At 41.0% G+C, this 24,751-nt stretch overlaps 1 long non-coding RNA gene across 1 annotated transcript in view; it reads left to right on the top strand.

Annotated features, from left to right (window-relative positions):
* LOC147822974 (uncharacterized) overlaps window positions 1-24,751 on the top strand; it is a 206,723-nt gene that overhangs the window by 50,634 nt on the left and 131,338 nt on the right. The gene's annotated exons all lie outside the window — the stretch shown is intronic.

The raw sequence follows: 24,751 nt of genomic DNA, 5'->3' as shown, positions 1-24,751 counted from the left end.
ATTTGTTTTATATAGTTGAGTGCACTAGTGTTTGGTGCATAGATATTTATGATTGTCATCTCTTCCTCTTGGATTCTTCCCTTTACAAGGATGTAGTGTCCTTCTTCATCTCTCTTAATCAGTGTTGGTTTGAAATCTACTTGATCTGCAAAGAGGATAGCTACTCCTGCTTTTATTCGGGTTCCTGTCACATGGAGTATTGTTTTCCACCCTTTAACTTTCAGTCTGAGTTTCCTTTTGAATTAAGTGTGTTTCTGTTGTGCCCAGATTGTGAAGTCCCAGAGACCACCAGGAGACCGTTTTCGATGTAAGCACACAAGGGTCGTTTATTCAAGCTTAAGCAGGGACTCTCAATTGTCACCGACGCAGCGGATCGAGATTGAGAGCCCCGAGCCTCAAAACTAGCAGGGTTTTTATTGAGTATACAACAAGCTTTGGTTGTTAGTAGCCAGGTGATTGGTTAATACTAAATACATATGAAGTGTAGGGTTTTGATTGGTTAGGCTTAGGGGGGGTTAAGGGGGTTACGTATAGATTTTTGTGAGGGAGAAAAGGGGCAAAGATTAACGGCCGGTTGTTACATACTGATCGTTAGCAGACCCACTAATGGCCACATCTATCTTGTGTGGACAGTCAGCTCATTAACTGCTTATCCTACAGATAGTGTGCCTGGAACGCTCTCTCCCCGGGTACACAGGTGGTTGGGTAATAAACTCAGGAATTTCAAGTGGTGAATTCCTAGTTTAAGCACAAATTTGAGAGAACAAAGGAGACGGCTCCAAAATGGAGTCATTTTGGTCCCACATTCCCCCCTTCTCATGATGCTATAGAGGGCCAATCATGGGCCTCTGGAGGTTAATTTTATCAAGTCGGTAGGAATTGGCTGGTATTGGGACCTGAGCACCATTAACTGAACAGCGTTAATTTGTTTTTTGATGAACGAAACTAGTCTATTGAGTATACAAGGTCTAAAGGTCAACAGTAGTAACACGATAAGCAAGGGGCCTAGCAGGGTAGAGATTAGGGTAGTTAGCCAAGGGGAAGAATTAAACCAAGATTTGAACCAGTTTTGAGATAGTTCTCTTTCTCGCTTACGTTTGGCGATGTCCTCCCTAACTTTAGCCATGGACTCTTTGACCACTCCTGAATGATCTACATAGAAGCAACATTTTTCACCTAAGGCAACGCAGAGTCCTCCCTGTAGAAGGGGGTGTCTCGTAATATTGCCCTGCGAATTACATGGTTGTAACCCAGTGTTTGTGAATTGACTGGGGGGAGGGTACACCCCTTTTTTGTTTCCCCACATTCAGGCCTTCCCCGTGACTCTAGGCTCCAGTGTCCGATATCCCAGCTGCCAGTGGCTAGCCGACAGAGATCAAACTCTAGAGCAGGCCACCAGGTTAATGGTGGGCTCACTTTGGACGAGCTGTTAATAATGTCACCTGTGGCGGTATTGATGATCATCCAGGTCAAATTTAGGGGAGCATGTGGGTTCTGTCCTCTTAAAATCGGTGTCAAAAGTACAGTTACCACAATCATGACCGTCGACGATGTAGCTTGAGTTTGAGGGGATTGTCTTGGTCTTTGGACACCTGTCATGATGGAACGAAGTCCTCTAGGACAGCGTGAGGATCTGCAAGGCGAACGTGGGTGTAGTGCACCCACAAGGCAATCCCGTCGACCTTGAGAGTGGTGGGCGTGGTCAGGACTGTGACGTAGGGTCCTTTTTAACGGGGCTCAAGGTCCTTTTGTTGGTGTCTCCGGACGAAGACCCAGTCTCCTGGTCGATAGCGATGGGGCTTGGGAGGCAGTCCAGTTTGATATAAGGCTTCTAATTTAGGCCAGATATCCTCGTGCACACTTTGGAGGCTTTTTAAAGAAAGTAACTTTTGGTCATCAAATTTAACAAGCACATTTGATTGAAGGTTGGGAATAATGGGAGGGGGAATTTCAAACATGATTTCAAAGGGAGTTAATCCCATCTTATAGGGTGAATTGTGTACCCTATAGAGGGCGAAGGGAAGGAGAGTCACCCAGTCACCGCCAGTCTCTAAGGTTAATTTAGTTAAGGTCTCTTTTAATGTTCTATTCATCTTCTCTACCTGTCCTGAACTTTGGGGTCTGTATGCACAATGTAATTTCCAATCCGTCCCCAATATCTGTGCTAGGGTTTGACTCACCTTGGAAATAAAGGCGGGTCCATTATCTGATCCTAGCATTACTGGAAAACCATACCTTGGCAGGATGTCTTTTAGCAGTTTTTTAGTCACACTTCGCGCTGTTTCATGTTTGGTAGGAAACGCTTCTGTCCATCCTGAAAAAGTGTCTACAAAAACTAACAAGTATTTATAACCATACCTTTCAGGTTTTACCTCGGTGAAGTCCAATTCCCAATAGGCTCCAGGTCGGCTTTTTCCTCAGCCTATTTCCTGGGTTGGCCCTATTGTGGGTGGCATTTGTCAATTGACAGGCTTTGCAGGTAGCAACAATATGTTCAATTTTAGAATTAGCATCACGGATCTTAATTTCAGCATGTCTCAGGAGATCTTGCATTTTTTGAGTGCCCATGTGGGTGGTCCGGTGCACCTTGGAGAGAACTTGTTCTCCCAGCGCTTTAGGCAAGATGACTTTACAATCAGAAGATTTTCACCACCCGTTGAGGCACTGAGGCATAGGTAATTGTTTTATCCAATTTAAATCTTCTTCAGTGTACTGGGGTTTTTTTGGTAGGGCTGCACTTCCCGGATCGGGCAGCTGAGTGGCCAGTGTCAGATTAATCTTTAAGGCTATTTCTCGGGCTGTCTGGTCAGCTAAATTATTTCCTCTGGCAATTGGAGTGTCGCCTTTTTGGTGTCCTGGGCAATGGATAATGGCTAATTTTTTAGGTAGCCAGAGGGCTGTTAAGAGGGCAAGGATCTCCTCTTTGTTTTTAATAGTCTTTTCTTTAGCTGTCAGGAGTCCCCTTTCTTTGTAGATGGCCCCATGGACGTGTGCAGTGGCAAAGGCATACCGGCTATCTGTGTATATATTTAACTTTTGGCCCCGTCCTAGAGTCAATGTCTTGGTCAGAGCTATGAGCTCCGCCCGTTGTGCTGAGGTCCCGGTGGGCAATGGTTCTGCCCAAATGACCTCAGTCTCTGTCACCACTGCTGTTCCTGCATACCTGTGGCCATCACGAACAAAACTGTTCTCATCAGTGTACCAGGTATCATCTGTATCTGGCCATGGTTGGTCACTCAGATCTGCTCGAATTCCATGTACCTGGGCTAGGATGTCTGTGCAGTCGTGAAGCGGAGCCTCTAAGTTCGGGTCTGGCAACAGTGTGGCTGGGTTCAAAGCAGCCGGGGCCTGAAAGACAACTTGGGTTGGATTTAGGAGTAAGCTCTGGTAGTGGGTCAGGCGAGCATTACTGATCCATCGATCCGGAGGCTGTTTTAGGACTCCCTCAATAGCGTGAGGGGTGGTCACACACAGTTCTTGGCCTAATGTCTAACTTGTCAGCATCTTTGACCATTAGAGCCACTGCTGCAATCATTCTTAGACACGGGGGCCATCCTGATGCAACTGGATCAAGTCTTTTTGATAGGTACGCCACTGGGCGGCGCCATGGCCCTAGATGCTGGACCAGGACGCCCTTAGCGACTCCTTTGTTTTCATCAATGTAAAGGTGGAATGGCTTAGTAATATCGGGCAAGCCCAAGGCTGGTGTTGTCAGCAAGGCTGTTTTAATTTGATCGAAAGATTTTTGTAGCTTTTCTGTCCATTGAAAAGCCTGATTGTCTTTGGTTGCCTCGTAAAGGGGCCTTGCGAGCTCTGCGAACCCCGGTATCCATAGGCGGCAGAAGCCCGCCGATCCCAAGAACTCTCTGACTTTTCGAGGAGAATCTGGTGTGGGTATCTTAAGAACTGTCTCTTTTCTAGCATCCGACAGCCATCTCTGTCCTTCCCTAAGCATGTACCCCAAGTAGCTTACCTCGGGTTTGCAGATCTGGGCCTTTTTGGCGGACGCCCGGTACCCCAGTTCTCCTATGACTATCAAGAGTCTCTTGATTCCACTTAGGCAGTCTTTCCGCGTTTCAGCTGCTATGAGGAGGTCATCTACATATTGTAACAGAGTTAGTTGGGGGTTCTGGAGGCGAAACTCACCCAGGTCTTCATGTAGGGCCTCGTCGAAGACGGTGGGAGAGTTTTTGAATCCTTGGGGTAATCGGGTCCATGTCAGCTGTCCGTTGAGGCCTTGTTCTGGGTCACTCCATTCAAATGTAAAGATGTGTTGGCTTTTGGGTGCTAGCGGAAGGCTAAAAAAAGCATCTTTGAGATCCAAGACTGTGTACCATCGGTGGCTCGGGGTAAGTGAACTCAAAAGGGTGTATGGATTAGGCACTGTGGGGTGGATGTCTATAACCCTCTTGTTCACTTCCCGGAGATCCTGCACTGGCCGATAGTCATTAGAATGAGGTTTTCAAACTGGCAACAAGGGGGTGTTCCAGGCTGATTGACAAGGCCTAAGGATCCCCTGAGCAAGCAACCTCCTGATGTGTGGAGTTATTCCCTTCTGGGCCTCTAGGGACATAGGATATTGGCGAACTTGTACAGGATCTGCCCCAGGTTTTATTTTCACGAACACTGGTGCTCTGTGTGCAGCTAACCCCATGCCTCCAGTCTCTGCCCATGCTTGTGGGAACATGGTGAGCCATTGTTCCATGTCAGGATCAGGAGGGGCCCTTTTCTGATGTAGCAGATATTCATCTTCTAGGTTTATGGTTAGTACCTGAATGGGCCTTCCCTCCTGATTAAGGACTTTTGTGCCCCCGGGTTGGAAATGAATTTGAGCCCCTAATTTAGTCAGTAAGTCTCTTCCCAATAAGGGGTAGGGGCAGTCTGGTATAATCATAAATGAGTGGGTTACTTGGCCCACTCCCAAGTCTACTGTTTTTTGGGTTGTCCATGAATACTTTTTCATGCCTGTAGCTCCTTGAACCCAGGAGGTCTTATCAGAAACATGGCCACATGGTTTAAGTGGGACCAAATGTTGAGCCCCTGTATCCACTAGGAACTCGATAGGTCTCCCCTCCACTTTTAGGGTTACCCTGGGCTCGGGGAGGGGTGTCGAACCCCGTCCCCCCTAATCATTTGATTCATCCATAGCCAGGATAGGGGCCTTGGGGCGTCCTTCCTGTTGTTTCTTTTTGGGACAGTCTCTGGCCCAGTGTCCATACTCTTTGCAATGAGCACATTGATTTTTCTCCAACTGGGGGCGCTCTCTGCGTCTCTCTTTGTTTTTTCCTTCCACCACAATCTTTCTTAGTCTACGTTCACGTTCCTTCTGTTCTCCCGCAGTGGCAGCCAGAAAGATCCGAGCTAAGTTTCGGGTCTGGCGGTCATCAGCTTTTTCTCGTTTCTCCTCTGTGGTTTTTCTATTGTTATACACTTTCTCTGCCACTGCCACTAAGTCCTGAATACTCTTTTCTCCTAACCTATCTACTTTCTGTAACTTTCTCTTAATGTCTGGCACCGCCTGGTTGACAAAATGTATTATTACAGCTGCCTTTGTCTCAATTGCTTCTGGGTCCATAGGAGTGTACCTACGAAAAGCTTCCTGAATTCTTTCTAGGAAAGCAGCAGGGCTTTCATCTAACTTTTGTTGTATGTCCCCTACCTTAGCCAAATTTGTAGGCTTCCTCGCTGCTGCTTTCAGACCTTTTAATAGAGCCTGGCGATAGACCCAAAGCCTCTCCTTACCTTCTGCCACGTTGAAGTCCCAGTTGGGTTGGGACAGAGGAAAAGAAGTGTTGATAGTGTCAGCATTGGTGGTGGGTTGACCATTGTCACCAGGAACCAATTTCCTGGCCTCATTCTGGATCCTCTCTCGTTCCTCAGTGGTGAACAGGACCTGCAGAAGCTATTGACAGTCATCCCAAGTGGGCTGATGGGTAAACAAAACAGTTTCTAACAGGTTAATCAAATCTCTAGGGTTATCAGAAAAATTGGCGTGTTGTCGGCGCCAATTATAAAGATCACTGGTAGCAAAGGGCCAGTAATGATGAGGCTGGTTTCTATGTTCATCAGGGGGCCCTATTGCTCGCAGCGGGCAGACAGTTGAGTCTGCCGGTCCTGCCGGCGAGGCGGCGCGCCGGTGACGAGTATTTTGGGCGGGACCATCATGGTTGTCGGCGGCGCCCGGGGCGGGCTCCCTAGTCCCGGCTGGGACTGGGTCACCTCCTCCAGCCTGCTGTGGCGGAAGAAAGGGGAGGGAATAGGGGGGAGGAAATATAAGATCTTTTTCGGTCCCTCCCTGGAGGACAGGGTAAAGTGGCCCGGTTGGCTTGGTTTCGGTTTGTTTTTCATCCGCGCGCTTTTTAGGAGCCTTCTCATTGGCCGTCAGGATTAACTCCGGTTGCTGCTGCTGTGAAGGCAAAAAAGGCTTAACCCATGGGGGTGGGTTAGAGATCAGAAATTCCCAAATGGCAATGTAGGGTACCTGGTCGGGATGAAGGATGGCTTTACGAACTCTGCGTATAATTTGCAAATCAAAAGTTTCCTCGGGGGGCCATCCTGACCCAAGGGTGGGCCACTCCGAGCTACAGAGGGTGATGAACTTAGCCTTTTTAATTTTTAAACTTAGGTTACGAGCGCTCTCCCTAACTTCCTTGAAATGATCTTTCAGGAGGGAAAGAGGGGTAGTCACAGTCTGTCCCATCGTCTCAGTCCAAGTCAGTACAACACACAGACAAACACAACAGAAAGAAACACGAGAGACAAAACCGTCCTCCGCCTGATCGGAGGCAATGCAAATGGGACGACGGCCTCGTGCCGTGCCGCGGGAGCGACCCGCACCGTCCCTCCAGGAGTCTCACTGACTCGTACTCTTGGGGCACTCCGTCCCCACCAGCGGAATCCGGAACGTCTTCCAGGATCCCGGGTCGGCGGCCCTTGCAGCGCGTCCGCCTAGACCGTCTGCCGACCTTCCCAGAAAATAGGCCCAGACTTTACAAACACAAAAAACACTCACCAGCCGGCGTTGACCCTCCGGTACGGGAGTCCTGAAGGTCTTGGGATCCCGGACGAGCCCCCAAATGTTGTGCCCAGATTGTGAAGTCCCAGAGACCACCAGGAGACCGTTTTCGATGTAAGCACACAAGGGTCGTTTATTCAAGCTTAAGCAGGGACTCTCAATTGTCACCGACGCAGCGGATCGAGATTGAGAGCCCCGAGCCTCAAAACTAGCAGGGTTTTTATTGAGTATACAACAAGCTTTGGTTGTTAGTAGCCAGGTGATTGGTTAATACTAAATACATATGAAGTGTAGGGTTTTGATTGGTTAGGCTTAGGGGGGGTTAAGGGGGTTACGTATAGATTTTTGTGAGGGAGAAAAGGGGCAAAGATTAACGGCCGGTTGTTACATACTGATCGTTAGCAGACCCACTAATGGCCGCATCTATCTTGTGTGGACAGTCAGCTCATTAACTGCTTATCCTACAGATAGTGTGCCTGGAACGCTCTCTCCCCGGGTACACAGGTGGTTGGGTAATAAACTCAGGAATTTCAAGTGGTGAATTCCTAGTTTAAGCACAAATTTGAGAGAACAAAGGAGACGGCTCCAAAATGGAGTCATTTTGGTCCCACAGTTTCTAGTATGCAGGATATTGTTAGATTTTGCTTCTTGACCCATTCTGCCAGTCTATTTCTTTTGATTGGTGAATTGAGACCATTAACATTGATGGTTATAACTGAAACCTATTGACTTGTCATTGCCATGACTTTTTTTTTGTTGTTGGGTTCTCCCCCTTTATATTTAATTTCTTGTCATGCCAGATAGGTTAATTCTGCTTTGCTTCCTGGGGTTGTGATCCTCAATGTCTGTTCCTAGGATATTGTGTAAAATTCTTTGGAGTGCTGGTTTGGTATTCAGAAAGTTCCTAAGGTGCTCTTTGTCATGAAAGTATCTTATTTCTTCATCCGTTTTGAAAGACAGTTTTGCAGGGTACATCAATCTGAGTTGGAGGCTGTTTTCTTTTAGGGCTTGGAATATGTCACTCCAAGCTCTTCTTGCCTTGATGGTTTGTGTTGAGAAGTCTGCTGTGATTCTGATGGGCTTTCCTTTGTATGTGATTTGTTTCTTTTCTCTGACTGCTTGGAGAACTTTGTTCTTCTGTTGTGTTTCTGGAATCTTAACAATTATATACCTATGTGTAGATTTTTTTTGATCAAGGCTATTTGGAGTCCTATCTGCCTCACTTATCTGTATGTCAAGCTCTTTTCCCCTGCTTGGGAAGTTTTCTGCCATTATTTCTGTGAAGAGATTTTTTTATGTCATCTTCACTCTCTCCTTTTTCTTCATTGAGCCCAATCAGTCTTATGTTATTCTTCTTTGCATCATCTAGCAGCTGCTGGATTGATTTCTCATGTTCCCTTATAATTTTGAAGCAATTTTTCTTTTCCCGGTCAGTAATTGCAATCTTATCTTCTATATCTGAAATTCTGTCCTCACATTGGCTCATTCTGCTGCATAGACTTTCAATGGAGTTTTTCATGTCCTGGAAATCTATTTGCGTCTGTTTTATGGATTCCATTTGTTTCTTATGTTGGGATTCCATCATGTTCCTCAGCTCCACTCTAGATTTATTAATCATGTCTTGCACTAGGGGCACAATTTCTCCTGTTATTTGAAAAATTATTTCTGATTTCATCTTTTCCTGATCCCCTTTTGTTGCCAATTCAGTGGGTCCAGGTGGTTGAGTATGAGAGTGTTCCATCTCATTTCCCTTTGGGGTTGATGTAGGTGATCTGGAAGTCTGGTTTTGAGACTTATTTATGTGTTTTCTCATTTCGACTGGGGTGGGGGGCTGTTAGCACCTGCACAGATTACCTCCTCTGAGCTGGGAGAGGTGGGAGAGGGGCCAGGAGCAGCGGTAGGGATGGTGACCCAAAAGCCCTTTCCTGTGGGCTGGGAGCAGTCAGAGGGATGGTGGCCGGGAAGCCCCTTCCTCTGAACCAGGAGCAGTGGGATGGCGGCTCAGAAGCCCCTACCTCTGGGCCGGGAGTGGTGGGAGGGATGGTGGCCCAGAAGCCCCTTCCTCTTGGCCAGGAGCAGCGGGACAGAAGGTCACCCAAAAGCCCTTTCCTCTGGGCTGGGAGCAGCGGAAGGGATGGTGACCATGAAGCCCCTTCCTCTGTACCAGGAGCAGTGGGACAGCGGCTCAGAAGCTCCTACCTCTGGGCTGGGAGCAGCGGGACTCAGTACCTTTGTCTGGTGGTCTTGTGTCCTCTGCGTGTTTGTCGTGTGGAACCAGGTGGCTGCCTGTCTGCAGCGGGGTGATTCAGTGTGTTCAGTGGGACTGGGGACCTCGGCAGGGCGTGCACGGACCTGCCTGTCTGCAGCAGGGTGATTCAGCATCTTCCTCACGACCAATCTTTGAGATTTCTAAAAATCTTTCTATTGGTTTTTAAGTTAGTTCCATTTGGTCAGAGAATACATTTTTTAAGATTTGATTTTTTAAAAAAGTCTTACAGCTTATTTTTAGCATAGCATATGTATTATCTTGGGGATCATTCTTTGTGCACTTGAAAAAAATATGCATCCTTTAGTTGCGTGAAGTCTACAAATATGAATTGGCTCAGGGTGTTAAAATTTTTAACTGTGATTGGAGACTTTTTCTGCCTACAGTCTTATAAATATTTTGTTTATATATTTTAATGTATTTATATTAGGTTCATACACATTCATGGTCTCTGATAATGCTTTTTGTCTCTAAGATCATTATTTTTGGATATTAATAGAGCTTTGAAGCTTTCTAGGCCTACTGTCTACACACTTGTTTTTCCATCCTATTAGTTTTAATCTAGCTATGTTGTTACAATGAGAGTAGATTTCCCACATATACTATATAATGAGGTCTTTTATTAAATCTAATCCAACCATCCTTGCCTTTTAATCGGTCCATTAAAATGTAACTGCTCTGCATTTTTATTTTGTTTATTTTCTCCTTTATTAGGATTTTTACATTTTTTGATTTAATATCTCTTAGCTTTTTAGCTAAACCTATTAGCATTATTTTAGGCTGTTCTGGGATTATAATATTCATCCTTAATTTATCACAGTGTTTCTATGTTAATTTGCATTGCATCTTAATAAAATAGAATAATGTGGCAGCAGTATAGTTTCAAGCACTCTCTGCTCTTTGTGTTATTATAACTTTATACATTATATAGGTATAAGAAGCCAGTGAATATGTTGCAGTTTTTCTTTGAACAGTCATTAAACAAACTAGGGAAAGAAAAAATAATTTATTATTGATTATTTTCACTGTTCTTTCTTTGTGTAGGTACAGGTTTCCATGAGGTATATCCTTGGTTTCATTCCAAGGTGTAGGGCTGTCTTTAGTAGTTTTCGTGAGGTGTGTCAGTTGGTGATAAGTTATTTAAATTTTTGCCTTATGATCCTTTCATATGCCGGTTTGCTGTCTAGCCCATCCAGCATATGCATTGTTTCAAATATTATACTTTGTAGTTATACATTTTTTACTTGGTTCTTACCATTTCCACCTCTCTGCTAGGTTTTCATTTCTTTTCTCTCCTCATTATGGGCACATTTTTCCCTGAGGATCCTGAAAGTATTTGGTATAGGACTCAAAATTCAAACTGTTTTCCTTATGGTGGGCAGCAGCTGAAGCTGGCCAGGACTTTCAGTCTTATGGTGCTTTCACTTTGAGGATGTTGGCATTTCCCTGATTTGTAAGCAGTTCAAAGGATCAACAACAAATTTAAGCAAAATGTATTCCTAGCTACTGGGGATGGGGACTGTTGCTTTTTTCCCAAAAAATTATCACCTCAATTTTCCTGGCTGTATGTCTGTACTGAATTTCATTGTCTGCCTCCTTTCTCTTGAGGTCAGCTGTTCTATTCAGACCTGGAGTATGTGGTTATTTGAAGTAAGATGTTCCCATATACTTCTTTTTTAAATCTCAAGGTAATTTGATTTGGTTTTTCATCTGTTTCACCTAAAGAAGGCCTGATGACTCTAAAAGCTGTTACTAATTAGTAGACCCTTAAGCAGAAATGAGCTTTGTTCACTTGGGGAGTCATGGGGGTCAAACTGTAGTCCATGCTAAATTCAAATTAGGTAGAGGACTGGGGATTTAGCTCAGTGGTGCCTGCCTCATAAGCACAAGGTTGTGAGTTTGATCCCCGGTCCCTGGTACCAAAAAAAAAAAAAATCAAATTAGGTAGAAACTGAGCTTCATCGGTGCTTTATTTGGATATAGTCAAAATTGTAAATGATTATTTTTTCATTTCTATTTTTCTTGCTAGACTGAAATCCTTGAGATCAGAGGCAATATCATTTTTGCCACCATATTTGCTGTGCATAGCAAAGGATAACCAATAATTATTTGTTGAATGAATGGATTTTTGCATTTGAGTTTGGCAACTGAATTTCAAATTATTATCTAACCAAGCAGTTATTGTCAGGGATTTGTCAGTCAACCAAGTTTCTACACGAAAGTGAAAATTATTGAAGAATCAGTCAGTCATGCCACAGGCTATTTAATATCATCCAGTGTTTTCCTAGTGCACTCAAGATAAAATGTAAGTTCATTTCCAGAGTTTAGAAAGTGCTCCATGTCCTGAGCCCTTTTCCCTCTCTAATCTCCTTTTATTCTATGCTTTTTTATTCTAGTCCACCTCATTGGCCTTCTTTCTGTTTCAAGAACTTACTCTCTCCAAGTTGATTCCTGACCTAGAACTTTTTCACTTGCAGTTCACTCTGCCTACAATGATCTTCCCGCAACTTTTCGCATGGCTAGTTTCTCATTATTTAGACTCAAAAGCTCACTTTTTCAGAGAGCTGTTCCTGATCTCCCTATTTCCTATGGTACATATATATGAGCACCTTCCTACCACACAGACACTTTCTTTAGTGCATAACTTTACTTTTGTTATTATAGCATTATTACTTTATGAAGTAATCTTGATTAGTTGTTTTTTCCCTTATGGTTCAGCTCACATCATAAAATGTAAATTTCATGGGAACCATCATTAATTTATTCATTTTGTTCATCTCTGTATTTTTATTTATTTTTATTTATTTTTTTTGTGGTACCGGGGATCGAACTTGGGACCTTGTGCTTGCAAGGCAGGCAGCGGGACCGCTGAGCTACCTCCCTGGACCTCATCTCTGTATTTCTAATATCCATAGCAGTACTTGGTGAATTACTGGATGAATTTAATCATAACAATCAAACAAAGGATTATTGTAAATACTCCAGTTTTTTAAATAGTTGATTTGCTGAAAAAATAAGTCAAATCAGTTATTTGGAACCTACTTGTGATTAGCATGGAATTAGGTTGGGTTTCAGAAATACAACGTCTATATAACAAAAGTAGCAAAGGTCTGGCTCATATTCTTGTATTGTTCTTTTGATCTTTGGGAAGTAGAATTTATAAATAAAAATGAGAACCATTAAATTTAATGCTCTCCCATACCTTGAGCACATTGATTTTTCTCCACAATTGATCTTAATCATTTTGAATATTTACTATTTACTCAATATTCATTTAGGGGCAAGTATTGACCTCTCTTTTCATAGTGAATATTTTTGTTCTTCATTCTTTTGTATTACTGCTCCAACCACATCCCCATGAAAGCATTTGGTAACTTTTACTATAGGACCTACTGTTTCTTCCAGTAAGGATCTCTTCTCAACATACTTACTTATAAACAGAATAGCCAGTATGTAGCACTGGCTGACCATTTATGCTACCTACTGTGCAACTGTGTATGGAGATGGTACAGAGACCAAGGATTCAGTAGTGTTAAGCAGGAATCAAGGCCAGCACAGTGACTGGCTCTTTCTTCTACATGTTTTGTAGGTCTTCCAGCCTTTGGAGGGCTATCATCCTGCCCCCAGACTCACACCACAGAGGTGACATGGGTAAACAAGTCTAGCTAGTTATCACAAAAGAGCAGTATCTTTTCTCCTGTGGCTCTGGCTCCCTTCTAAGGATGTCATAGCTCTGCATCTTCCAATCTTCTAGGTAGCACAGTGGTTTCTGTGTGATTCACTGCTGGACTCCCCTGTGCACTACCTCATACAGTGGGTATCCTGTGTCACTCTTGGTGGGTAACAGTGCCACTAGTCACTGGAGTATCCAAGTTGCCAAGGGAAAACTATTTCAGGAAGTCAAGAACTGAATCTCCCTCTTTCTGTAGGTCGCTCTCTCACATGGCCTTTAACAGAAGTTAGTGCTTCCTGCTGAGTGCATTACTTTGAATCATGGATCCCGGTATTCTCCTCTATGAAGCTTTTTCCATGGACTCATATTGAGGTATACATGTAAGAAACAATTCTGCAGTAATTGCATTCCCCATCTGATGATTAATCACACATCTTCCTGATTCCATGGGAGCTACTGACATGTCTCAAGCTCCAGCCCGATTCCAGCTCAGGGGCAGTAGTCAGGCAAAAGAAATTTTCTCTTTCAGGGAAGAGTCAGCCTTTTTGTTCTATTCAGGCCTAGCTTATGGGGAATGGCAATCTGTTTTACTCAGTCTATCAATTTAAAGGTAAAACATATCCGAAAGCATCTTCACAAAAAATATCTTGGTAACCTAAACAGTATGTTTGACCAAATAACTGGACATTCAGTGGCCCAGTCAAACTGACACAAAATTAACTATTACAGGTAGATATTGTTATTCTTCCTGAGATGGTGCAAGTTTTATCTGTTTTATTTCCTATTATTTCTCGAGCATTCAGAGCAGAGTCAAGAACAGAGTATGTGCTCAGACTAATGAATCTCCATCTCATACACAGGACAACTAAAATACAGCAAGATAAAGCAACTTCTTGAAGGATTTTTGCAGTGCTAGAATTTGAATCTAGGCCCATTTAACCTCTGTGTGTTCACCCAGTACCTCCTGATAGCTACTTGTTCTCTCAGGTAGAGATTTCTCTCATCCTCATGTGCCATAGTCAACCATGTTTAAATCCTGGAATGAAGTATGGGTCAGTGTTCTACACAATTCTATAAGGAAAACTTAAGACATAGATATGAGATCAAATATTTTTAGCCAAAAGAAAAAATTAAAATTTAATAGGAGATGGAAGGAGGGGGAGAGAGAGGGGAATGGGGGAAAAGCAGTAATTAAGGTGTTATATACATCTACCAACTCCCCACAATGAATGTAATCATTATGAACTGCAAATTTAATAACAACCTCGCGGGGGAAAATCACTTTGATAACCTCTAATCTACACTTCTCCTCTGCCAGTGTAAGTTCCTATACTGTGGCCTTAGTTCAAATCCATCATTGCTTCTATTACTGCCTCACCTGACAGGTTCTTGATCAGCTCAAAAAAAGATTCTGCCAGTACAGTCTTGATGAATGTGGCAAAAATGAGCTCCATCTCCTAACTGACAACTAGTTACAGCAAAGCTGCTGAATAAATGGAAGCTGTTTATGTTGACCAGCACAAACAAAGTAGAATTTATTGTTTCACTTGTTTGTCAGTTGAATGCTACTGTGAATATCATTCATACACACATCTTCTGTCTTCTGCTAGGTGGAGAACCCTGAGGACAGAGTCTGTGCTTCTTATCCCTTCCCTCTGCACACAAGAGGGAGACCATTATTGGGCACTAACTTTCTGCACATGATGAGAATTAATTAGCAGATACAGTGATTACAAGTGGTCAGGGTCTTGGCAAAGAATTCTGATGTCTTTGGTGTCACTGTGCTTACTTTACACTCAATTGTGTTGAACTCTTAAGATCTACCTCAGACCTAGAATATAGGATTTGTAATTAGGGAGTCTTGCACAGAAATTGTTTTACTCCCTTGAGGTTTTGATTTTTTGATGAAAACTTCAGTTATTCCATTGTTTTAACAGTGCAAAAGTGACTATTTAGGCTTCTTTGACTAGAGAAAATATGGAGGCAGAGCTTTTGTCGAGAAATTTCACAGTGACCATTTTCTTTCTCCGATGAGGATTTGGCCTTTTTCAGCTGGGCACAACTCAAACCCTAGAAAAGTCTAGACTACATCAATATTCCCTTAAATGGAAGTAAATAGCTAACTTAAGCTCTTTCTGAATGGTGACATATCACCACAAATTGGGTATTCTCAAGTACAATATAATCTTACCCTACAGGAAGTACTAGGGAAAGGGACATATCCAGGAAAAGCTCAGGTGAGAAATACTTAACACATAAATCCCACTGTGTTTCTGTATCTTTAATTGGTCTAAACACAAATTGGAGTATTTGTATGTCCCAAAGACCTTCCCAATAAATTGAGATCATATCTGACATGCTCGGGTCTAAGTCTGAAAAGAAATTATCTGTTAACTTTGGCATCAATTTTCATCCTTTAAATTAACCTACTCTCTCTTGCATGCTTTTCATATGAGTATGGAGTTATTTGGTCATAGATTATTTAGGTAATTCCCCTACTTCTCTAAATTGTTTTCTGTTTTGAGTACTGTGAAAAATGAGAAAAAGATATCTGCCCAAATTTCTGTTGGATATGACCTTTTCTAGTGCTTTGTATATATTAAGACTTAGGGTTTTTGTTTTTTTTTTCAGTGATGAAGATTAAAGCCAGGGCCTTGTGCATGCTAGGCAAGGATTCAAACGCTGAACTACATCCCTAGTCCCTTAAAAAACTTTTTTTTCTTGAGACAGGGTTTTGCTGAGTTGCCAAGGTTGCCTGAAACTTGTGATCCTCTCGCGTCAGTCTGTTGAATAGCTGGGGTTACAGGAGTACACCACCATGTCCAGCTCTATGAAGTTACAATTCTTGGCTATTGGCAGACTTTACTTTCAAATTGTAACATCTCAAAACGTCCTAAAAGCTGCCATCTCATCATTGATGGCTCTGAACTCATAGACTTAGAAAGACAAAATTATGTTATCTCAAGAAGATCAGGTTCCACAGGACCCAAGAGAGGAAATCTAGTAGAAAAAGCACCCCTCCTAGCTTCCACAGGACACTGGAGAGTTAGGTTTGTGAGCATCCATTTCATGGCCATCTCACAGAATAAAATACATAGATCTTATAACCTGCTGTAATTAACGTTTGCTAACGTGTACCACATATAAATATCTTTTGCCTATGCTATTTAATTGGACCTTTGCAACCAACGTGAAGTTGCCAGGACTATACCTGTGTTAAAATGTGAATTGAAATATGAAAGCTGAGAGCAGTATTGAGAAGGCTTGAATTCGTGCTATCAGAAAACTCCTAGCTATTAAGTCAGATCAAATGCCCTAATCTCATTTAACTCTAGCTTCCTTAACTACTAAGTGAGGAAGAATCCTACATACCTCAGTTTTGTGAGGAATAAATGATGGAAGGTATGTAAAGTGCTTACATCACACAATACCTGGTATACATATGTGACCTGTTACTGGCTTTTTCAAGGTTACACAGCTACAAAATCACCAAGCCAAGCCTGAGATATCAATTCTTATTAACAAGCAAATACTCTAACTACTGAACTAAGTGTAAAATTATCTGTCTCTTTACTTTTGACAACTTCTTAAAATTGCTCTCAGTGACTCCCAGTACTCGGACAATACTACAGCTGGGATCTTGCATTTCCATTGAATTTAGTATTTTTTAAGGCTTCTTAGGGATGATGCTATTTTTTCCTCACCATAATCCTTTGTAATCAGGATAGATTGTATCTCTACTTTCTAGTCAGGTCAGGAAATTAAAATCTATATCTATCCAGATCTCTGCTCATGGCATCTGTGGCTCTGTGATGGGACTGGATAATAATCTCTTCAAATTAGAGCCTGGGGTTGAATGGATTCATTTGCCCTTATCCTTTCCTTACCCACATGTAAATCTCACAAATTCATTGAAAGGAATTTCAAGTTTTCCCAATTCTCCCCATCTAGGTCAGAAACTTGTACCAAAGGTTGGACCAACCATGGACTAAGCCATGGTTCTACCCTGAAATCCCCAAACACTCACCTAAACAGACTCTTGTTTCCCTCCAGTTCATTGCCAGGTAGCAGCCAAACTGATCAACTTTAAAGTTTTATTATACGATATCTACATTTTCTAATGGCTTCCCATACCCTTAGGAAAGAGTCACAAACCCTTGCTGTGACCTCAAAAGCCCCATGTGACCTGGTGCTTAAATACCTATCTCCTTGTGTTGAGCCACCTGCTTACCAAGAATGAGCCACACTGGCTGACTTTGGCTTTCTTAAGCTCAGTAAGTGCTTTTTCATCTTAGGGTCTTTACAAACACCATTGCCTCTAAAATTCCTGTTCTCCCAGCAGCACCTGAACATCCATGTCAATGTGTCTGGTTTTTCCCAATTTTTAAACCTTGGTACAAATATTTTCTTCACAGAGTGTGTTATCCTTAACTCCTGGACTAAAGCAAGCTTTGTGTGGTTATTCTCTCACATTTATCTTAACATTTACCAAAGACTATGTCTTCTCATGGATGTCTGTTATTTACTGTCATGACTCCTCTAGTACACTGAAAATTCCTTGAGAACAAGAACCAGACTTAATTTGTTTATTGCTGCATCTCCAGAGACTAGATGAATACCTTTTACGGTGGATCATCAAAACATATTTATTGCATGAATGAATGAATCCATACACATAGTTGTTTGTAGGGCCACCCATTCTCACAGTCCACATAGGGCCTAGGAAACACTTTCTGGTTTTCAGGGTGCTCTTAGGAGTCCTTGGTTCTGTGTCTATGTCTGAAGCAGGGTGGACTTCTAACTGCAGTGACATAAGTTGGCTTCAGGTGTATTCAAATCATCACTCCCTCAGCACGGGAATAGCCTTAGAGAGGCAGCTAAATGCCCAAGCCATTTATTTCCGAACTGTTCTATCAGCAGCCTGTCCATTTGCCTTGGTGAACCACACAAATAGAATCAACTCATTATGTTTGCCTGGAAGCAAAATGGCTGCCTTAAGGTTGGCTTTGGCTGAAGCTGAGGGAAGATAGGTGAGGAGAATGATTTGGGCCTGAGATAGTCCTCCTTTCACTTTCAGTCTCTTGTCCACCCTACCTTTAACCAGAGGGTCAGACCATCCAACCTATCACTTTACAAACTGGGTAAATCTCACACCTTAGATTGTTGTTTTTCATACAAAGAACTCTATTCTTTAAAAGATGATTGAAAAAATATTATTTAAAAGATCCAATTTTTCTAATAAAAAAATTGAGGCAAGCATTCCTCTGTTCTTTAGTTCCTCCCAAAAAGACATTATAAAGTAATGATTCTTAACTTACAAAGCTTCATAATATATCTGCTGGGAGACTTTAAAAGAATTCTAATTCTCAGGCTCTGCCACAGATCAATTAAATCAGAATCTTTGGAAGTGATACCCAGACATGATGATATGATTAAAAGTAACAAACACTGGTCAAGTGTACTGGGTCAACATGTATCCTGACTGAGGAAGGAAGGAGAGAAGAAAACTTCTGGGAGGAGAGAAGCAGAAAGCATTATGGCTCTTTCTTATCATTTAGTTCTCTGCTTAAATGTCCCCCTCCTCATAAAAGCATTACATGACACACCAATCGAAAGAAACAGCCTCTCCATCACTCTAGATATAACAGTCCCCTGTTTTGACCCCTTTGTATCATGAATGAAAATGTGGAATGATTTTCTTCTTGTTTATATATTTCACTGCTTGTCTCTTTCCTGCAATGATAACCGTGCAGGCAATGACCTCGTTTTCCTTGGTTAGTATACCTTTGGAGCCTAAAACAGTGCCTGGCATAGAGAAACATTCAATTGTCCAATGGACTCTTGAAGAGGACAAGAGACTTTTTATTTTTTTATTTTTTATTTATAAATCAATCCATTTATTAAATGTATCTTTGTTCATGTAGTACAATTCTGCCTGATATCTTAGGGATAATTAAAATATCAAGAGGTAAATTTCTCTAGATTTAATTTCTTTCCTTAAATTATATCCCCCATTTTTATCCCCTACCTCAGTGAAAGACAATCCCCAGGGTATTTAAACATCTAGAATATTTAACTCAAGTTCCTAACGATTTCAAGCATCTCTTGTCTTTCATTTTCCTCCCTAAATCTTACAGTCAGGAAGAAACATAGCTTAATCTCCAATACTGGGCAACGAATAGTGTTTAGAGGAGAAAAGGAAATCCTTTACCTCAGTTGAAATTTTACAAAGGTAAAATTGCTAGGTACCTTTCTTTGAGCTTTACAATGATTAAATACTCTATGAGAAGAATTAGCTGTAGTGTATTAGACTAGTTTAATAACCATCTAAGCTAAGTGTATTTTTGACATTTATCATGTATAGGAATCTTTCCCCAATAGAATACAAAACGAATAAACACAAAAGACATATTTTCCGGCCAGTTGCTGAAAACCTCAATGTGTATCCTGACTGAGCACCAAGCAGAGTTATGAACAACACAGTGTTAAATGCATAACAAATATACAGCATATAAAAGGGGCTGGGAAATTTACAGGTATAAGAGCTCATGTTGGGTGGGAGGGTTGCCTGCCTGTGTTTGTGCAACTAATTTTTGCATCTAACCAATGATTATGTTCTAGTTCCTGGAATGGCAGCACAAAATTGGTGTCATTAGTAAACTAGACTAAAAAGTAAAATAATATATAATTAAAAATATGATAATTGCTATGAAAGGAAGAAACATATCTTAGGAGACCTAAATAAGTGGGCAACAAAGATAAAAGTAGCCTTGAAAGACCTCTGGGGGGTAGAACTTAGGGTTAGACCTAAAGAAAGGGAATGACATAGTCCATAAGTGGACAGAGCATGTAGGCAGAAATAAAACGAGTGAAGAACCTAATAAAGGAATCGACTTGGTATATTAGAAGAAATGAAAGAAAGTCACATACATGGTGGCAGTAAAGAGAATACAATGGCCTGAGATGAGTTTGCAGAAGTGAGGTGATCATACAAAGCTAGGAGGACATTGCAAATAATTTGCTTAGTTGGAAAAGAATGAAAATTAAACAATATCCCACATTCTCATTTATTTAGCTATCAGTTGCTAATTAGTGAGTGGGCACGGTGCTAGGCACTACTTCACATCAGCTGAATGCTGCTACAATGAACCATTGCTCTCTGTCGATAAGGGTGCCTGGCTGAGATGTGATGTTTCCCTCTCCAGATCAGTGCTTACCCTTGGTTGCATTAAAAGCACTCAGATATAAATAGCCTCATCTATTCCCTGCTCATTATTAGTAAGAGAAAATTACAAAAGGGGAAAAATTCTTCATCAGAAGAAACTTCTTTAATCTAGTTATAACTAGATTATGTTTTACATCTGCTTCTGAGGCATCCCAAAGGGAGGGCTTTTATTATTAGCATTGCAGGAGTTGTGCAAAGTCTGCTTTCAGCCAAATGCTTTGGAAAAATCCCACTGACAGCCATGGCTGTTGTGATGTTTGAAAATTACAAGTGGTGATAAGATGTCAGGAGTCCCACCTGCTCCAGTGAGTTGGAAGAGGCTAAAATAGTACTTTGGAGGTAATAAGTGTGAAATAGGACTTGAAGCTTTTCTGTGATGCTCTGAGAGTGGGGAGGGGACATTTTAAACATTTCCTTTTTTGGTCTGCAATGTTAGACTTTAAAGGGTTAGGAGAGCAAAACATGATTTAGAGTTTCTCCAACCTGCCAGAATCCTTGCAGAATCCTTGCAGTGTTTCTAACTCTAGAGTGGGTTTATCTGGGGACCTCATTAAGTTCAGATTCTGGCTCCCAAAGTTATGGGTGAGGTCTCACAGTTTGCATTTCTAATAAACTCCCAAGGATGATGGTGGTACTGGTACACTGGCCACAGTTTGCAAGGAGTTATACAATCTGCTTGAGAAGTAGGGTGATGCTGAGCTATGGAGAGATCCTAAAAAGACATCCTTGTTCCTAAATATATTTTCTCACTTAGGAGTCTTGATACATAGAATACCTCTAACGAACAATTTCTTACTGTATTTTGGGTTGTTTTGTTTTACCTCTTATTTTTTTTAGTATGGAATACTTTGTGAGATAAAATACACTGAATTTCAGCAAATTCTGTTGCATCTACTTCCTAATATCTCTATTGCAGCAGCTTAATGCTTCCAGTCCTTTTGTCATGTCTTTATCACATTATTCCTGGACTACTCAAACAGCATCTTAATTGAACATCATGCCTTATATCTTCTTTATGGTTTTCCACGTAAGAAGCAGAGCAAGTTTTTCTGAAATGCACATCTTACAGCATGTCTTATTCTAAAAATCCTTCAGTGACTCCATTATTTTCAGAATAAAATTTAATAGAATCATGGGATGCATTTTTCCTCTTATTCTGAAATTATGGTAGAGCCCAAAGTTGAGGATTAAAAACACTGAGCTTCTTATATCCTCAACTAGAGTCTAGCTCCTACTTCACCTTAAAGAGTCAACAGATCAGCAAATGTGTATATGAGATAAATAATGGCTGGTGTTTCCCTTTCTTCTTTCAAATATCCCTAGAATTATACCTGTAATACACTATAACCAGAGACAAGCCAGAAATTAGTATTCGAAAATATAGTTTAATTAAAGTGACATACTACAAAATGGTCAGAGTTGGACTCATATTTTTAAAAATAGGCCCATAGGACTATATCCCTAAAATTGCTGGAAGCCAGTAAAAGAGAAGTTCTTATTCAGTGGTACTGCAGTTTGTGAAGTTAATTTGTTCTGTGACTTTGGAAAAAATTGCCATGTTTGTGTTTATGTGTGATAAATGGCTGTGGTCATGTTTGTTACCTAATGCAGAGTTTGCAAACAAAAAATTTTGCCAAACACTTTTGTTTGTGAACCAAATTGTTCATGAATGAAAGCATTTGTGAATTGAGTTACCACTATACATATATAGAGGAGTAACGTAAAATATAATAGCAAACTTCCCATCACAAACAATAAAATAATGTGAGTGAAAAGTCATCTTTAAAGAACTGAAAAAAAAAGGGTAGGTTAACATATCTATACCCAACAAAACTATGTTAAAAATGAATGTAAAATAAAAAGAATTGCAAGAGGCACTATAAATGATTGTATGTAAACAAATTAGGTAATTTAGAGAAAATGAACAAATTCTTAGAAAGCCACAAAATATTGGAATGAGTCAAGATTACACATAAAAATCCTCAATAGATCTACAGTGAGATTAAATTAAAAATTAAAAATTTTTCATGAAAAAAAGGTGAGGATTAGATGGCTTTACTGATAAAGTCTATCAAACATTGAAGGAGTAATTAACACTGTACTTCACAAACTCTTCAAAAAAGTAATAGAAGGGGACACTTCTCTCTTCATTTTATGAAGACAATACTACTCTAAAATTAAAAGAAAAAATATATGGTAAGAAAACTACAAATCAGTATCTTTCATTAAGATAGAAACAATGATCCTCAGCAAATTGTAGAAAACAGAATTTATCAAGATAAAAAGCATAACTGGCTAAGTGTAACTGTTATCCAACTTGACTGAATTAAGAAACACCTAGAAGATGAGTAAAACACACTTTTGTACGTATCTGTGCGGGTCATGGAGGTATGACCTTGGGTGTTACATGTGGTCCCTGGCCCTTTCCTTTTGGACACTATTCTCCTGATCTGCTTCCTGATTGCCATAGACTAAGCATCTTTGTTCTGCCATTCCCTTTCATCATGGTGTTCCTGCCTTAGAACCAGCTGACCATACCAGCTATATGAAACTATAAGATAAATTAAACTTTTGTTTAAATTATAAAATTTATAAAAATATTATATTTATGACTCTGCTTTTGCTCCTGACCCTCTTTGTATATCTGACTAAAACCATCTAAGTGTGTTAAAAATTTTATCCAACAGTCAAACAATACACTGTCCTTAGTTTCAGTCTCTTGCAAAGTCTCAGGACATGGACAAAATGTAGACAATATTTTTATCACACCCTAGTAAATTTTACTAGTCCTGTTGCCAATGAAGCCTTTGTTCACCACTAAAACTTCCTGAGCCTGGCCTTTACTGTTCTCATTCCTGTCAGTATTCTCTGTTTTCTGAGCTTTGACCAAAATCAATCATCAGGCTCTGGTTACAGCATTCTAGGGCTTTGCTAGCCCACATCTCCAAAGCTTTCTAAATCTTGCTGCCAGCCAAGTTCCCAAGGCTTCTAAACCACATGAGCAGGTACAGTCACAGAAAACCCAATTTTCTGGTAGTTTTTCTGTATTATCCAGCATTACCATTGCTGAGACACTATTTCCAGAATCCATGATTTGCCCAAAAAGAAGCACATATAATGTGAAGAACAATGAAAGTGTAGCTGTTGAAAAGATTGTTGTCACTAAAAAAATCCAAGTACTTTGCACTGGGATAAGAAGATACCTTGAGGATATTGCAGAAATCAGCAAGTTCCAATAGTACAAATGTGTAAATTTTTCTTTTGAGAAGTAAGTTTCTGGGATGGCTGCTTGAGAAGAATTGGTTCTCTAGGAATCATTTCACTATACTCAGGCACCCAGGCACTAAGTGGCCAATGGGTTTCATGGTCCAGGGAGGCCTGGCTACTACTTCTGCTGAGAGCAGACCATAGTATAATCCAAGTGTAACTGGTTTTACCGAGAAGCAAAATGCAGGAGTCAAGGAGGCTTTAAAATAGATTTCAAAAGGTGGTCTGGGAGGCCAGCTGAGGAGTCCTTGAGAAGGCAGTGCCTGAAGCTGTGGGAATGAAGCCAAAGGTGTAGTGGAGACCCCAGGAAGCTGGAGATGCCACGAACATGTGACATCTGCTGAGGAAAACTGAAGGCTATGACTGGAGCCCACCCAAGAAAGAGAACATATTGGCTGCAACTGGCAAGGCCATGTCCCTGGGGCTGCCAAGCTCTTTGGATCTCACATCTCACTACTGGGTTCCTGGACTCCAGAACAAAGATGCTTAGTTCATGGAAACCAGGAAGCAGAACAGGAGAATAGTGTCTGAGAGGAAGGGGCCAGGGATTGCGTGTGCTATTCAAGGTCACACCTCCAGGACCTACACAGACACACAGAAAAGCATGTATTACTTATCTTCTAAGTGTTTCTTAATCCAATCAAGATCTCGCTAAATGAGCTAGGAATGTAAGTGAACTTCTTCAACCTGATAAAAAGACATCTATGGTGCAAGAATGAAAGTATTCACCCTAAGATTATCTGTATTTACATATGACCTTGTATATATACAATTTGAAAGACTATATATGAAAAAACTATTGTTCCTTAAAAGCATGGTTAGGAAATTTACAGTATGTAAGAGCAATATACAATAATTAATTAATTGTATATGCATCAGCAGCATGCATTTTGAAATTTGAACTATGAAAAATTCAATTTGTAATAAAGTCACAAAAACTAAAATAATCAGTAATAAATTTATCTAAAGACACCTGATATACTACAAAGTAGTATGGAAAGACATTAAACAATAAATTAAAATGGAAAAATATCCAATGTTCATAATTGGAAAGCTTGATACTATTAGGACCAGTACTTTCCAAATTAATCTACTGATTAGATTAAATCTCCATGAAAATCTTAGCTAACATTTTTGTAGAAATTGACAAGGTGTTCTTAAAGTTTATATGGCAATCAAAGGATACATAATCATCAAATATTTTTGAAAAACAAGAGCAAAGACTCTTCCTTTGCTCTTTCACTCTTCTCAAGTTCAAAACTTACTACAGAGATCTGGCAATCAAGATGTTGGGGATATTGGCAT

Source organism: Heterocephalus glaber, unplaced genomic scaffold (genome assembly GCF_053883595.1).
Source record: "Heterocephalus glaber isolate CG9 unplaced genomic scaffold, H.glaber_assembly_v1.0 deba00001606, whole genome shotgun sequence".
NCBI classification, from domain to species: Eukaryota; Metazoa; Chordata; class Mammalia; order Rodentia; family Bathyergidae; genus Heterocephalus; species Heterocephalus glaber.
Note: the sequence above shows the minus strand (reverse complement) of the source record. Positions and strands in the feature narration are given on the sequence as shown.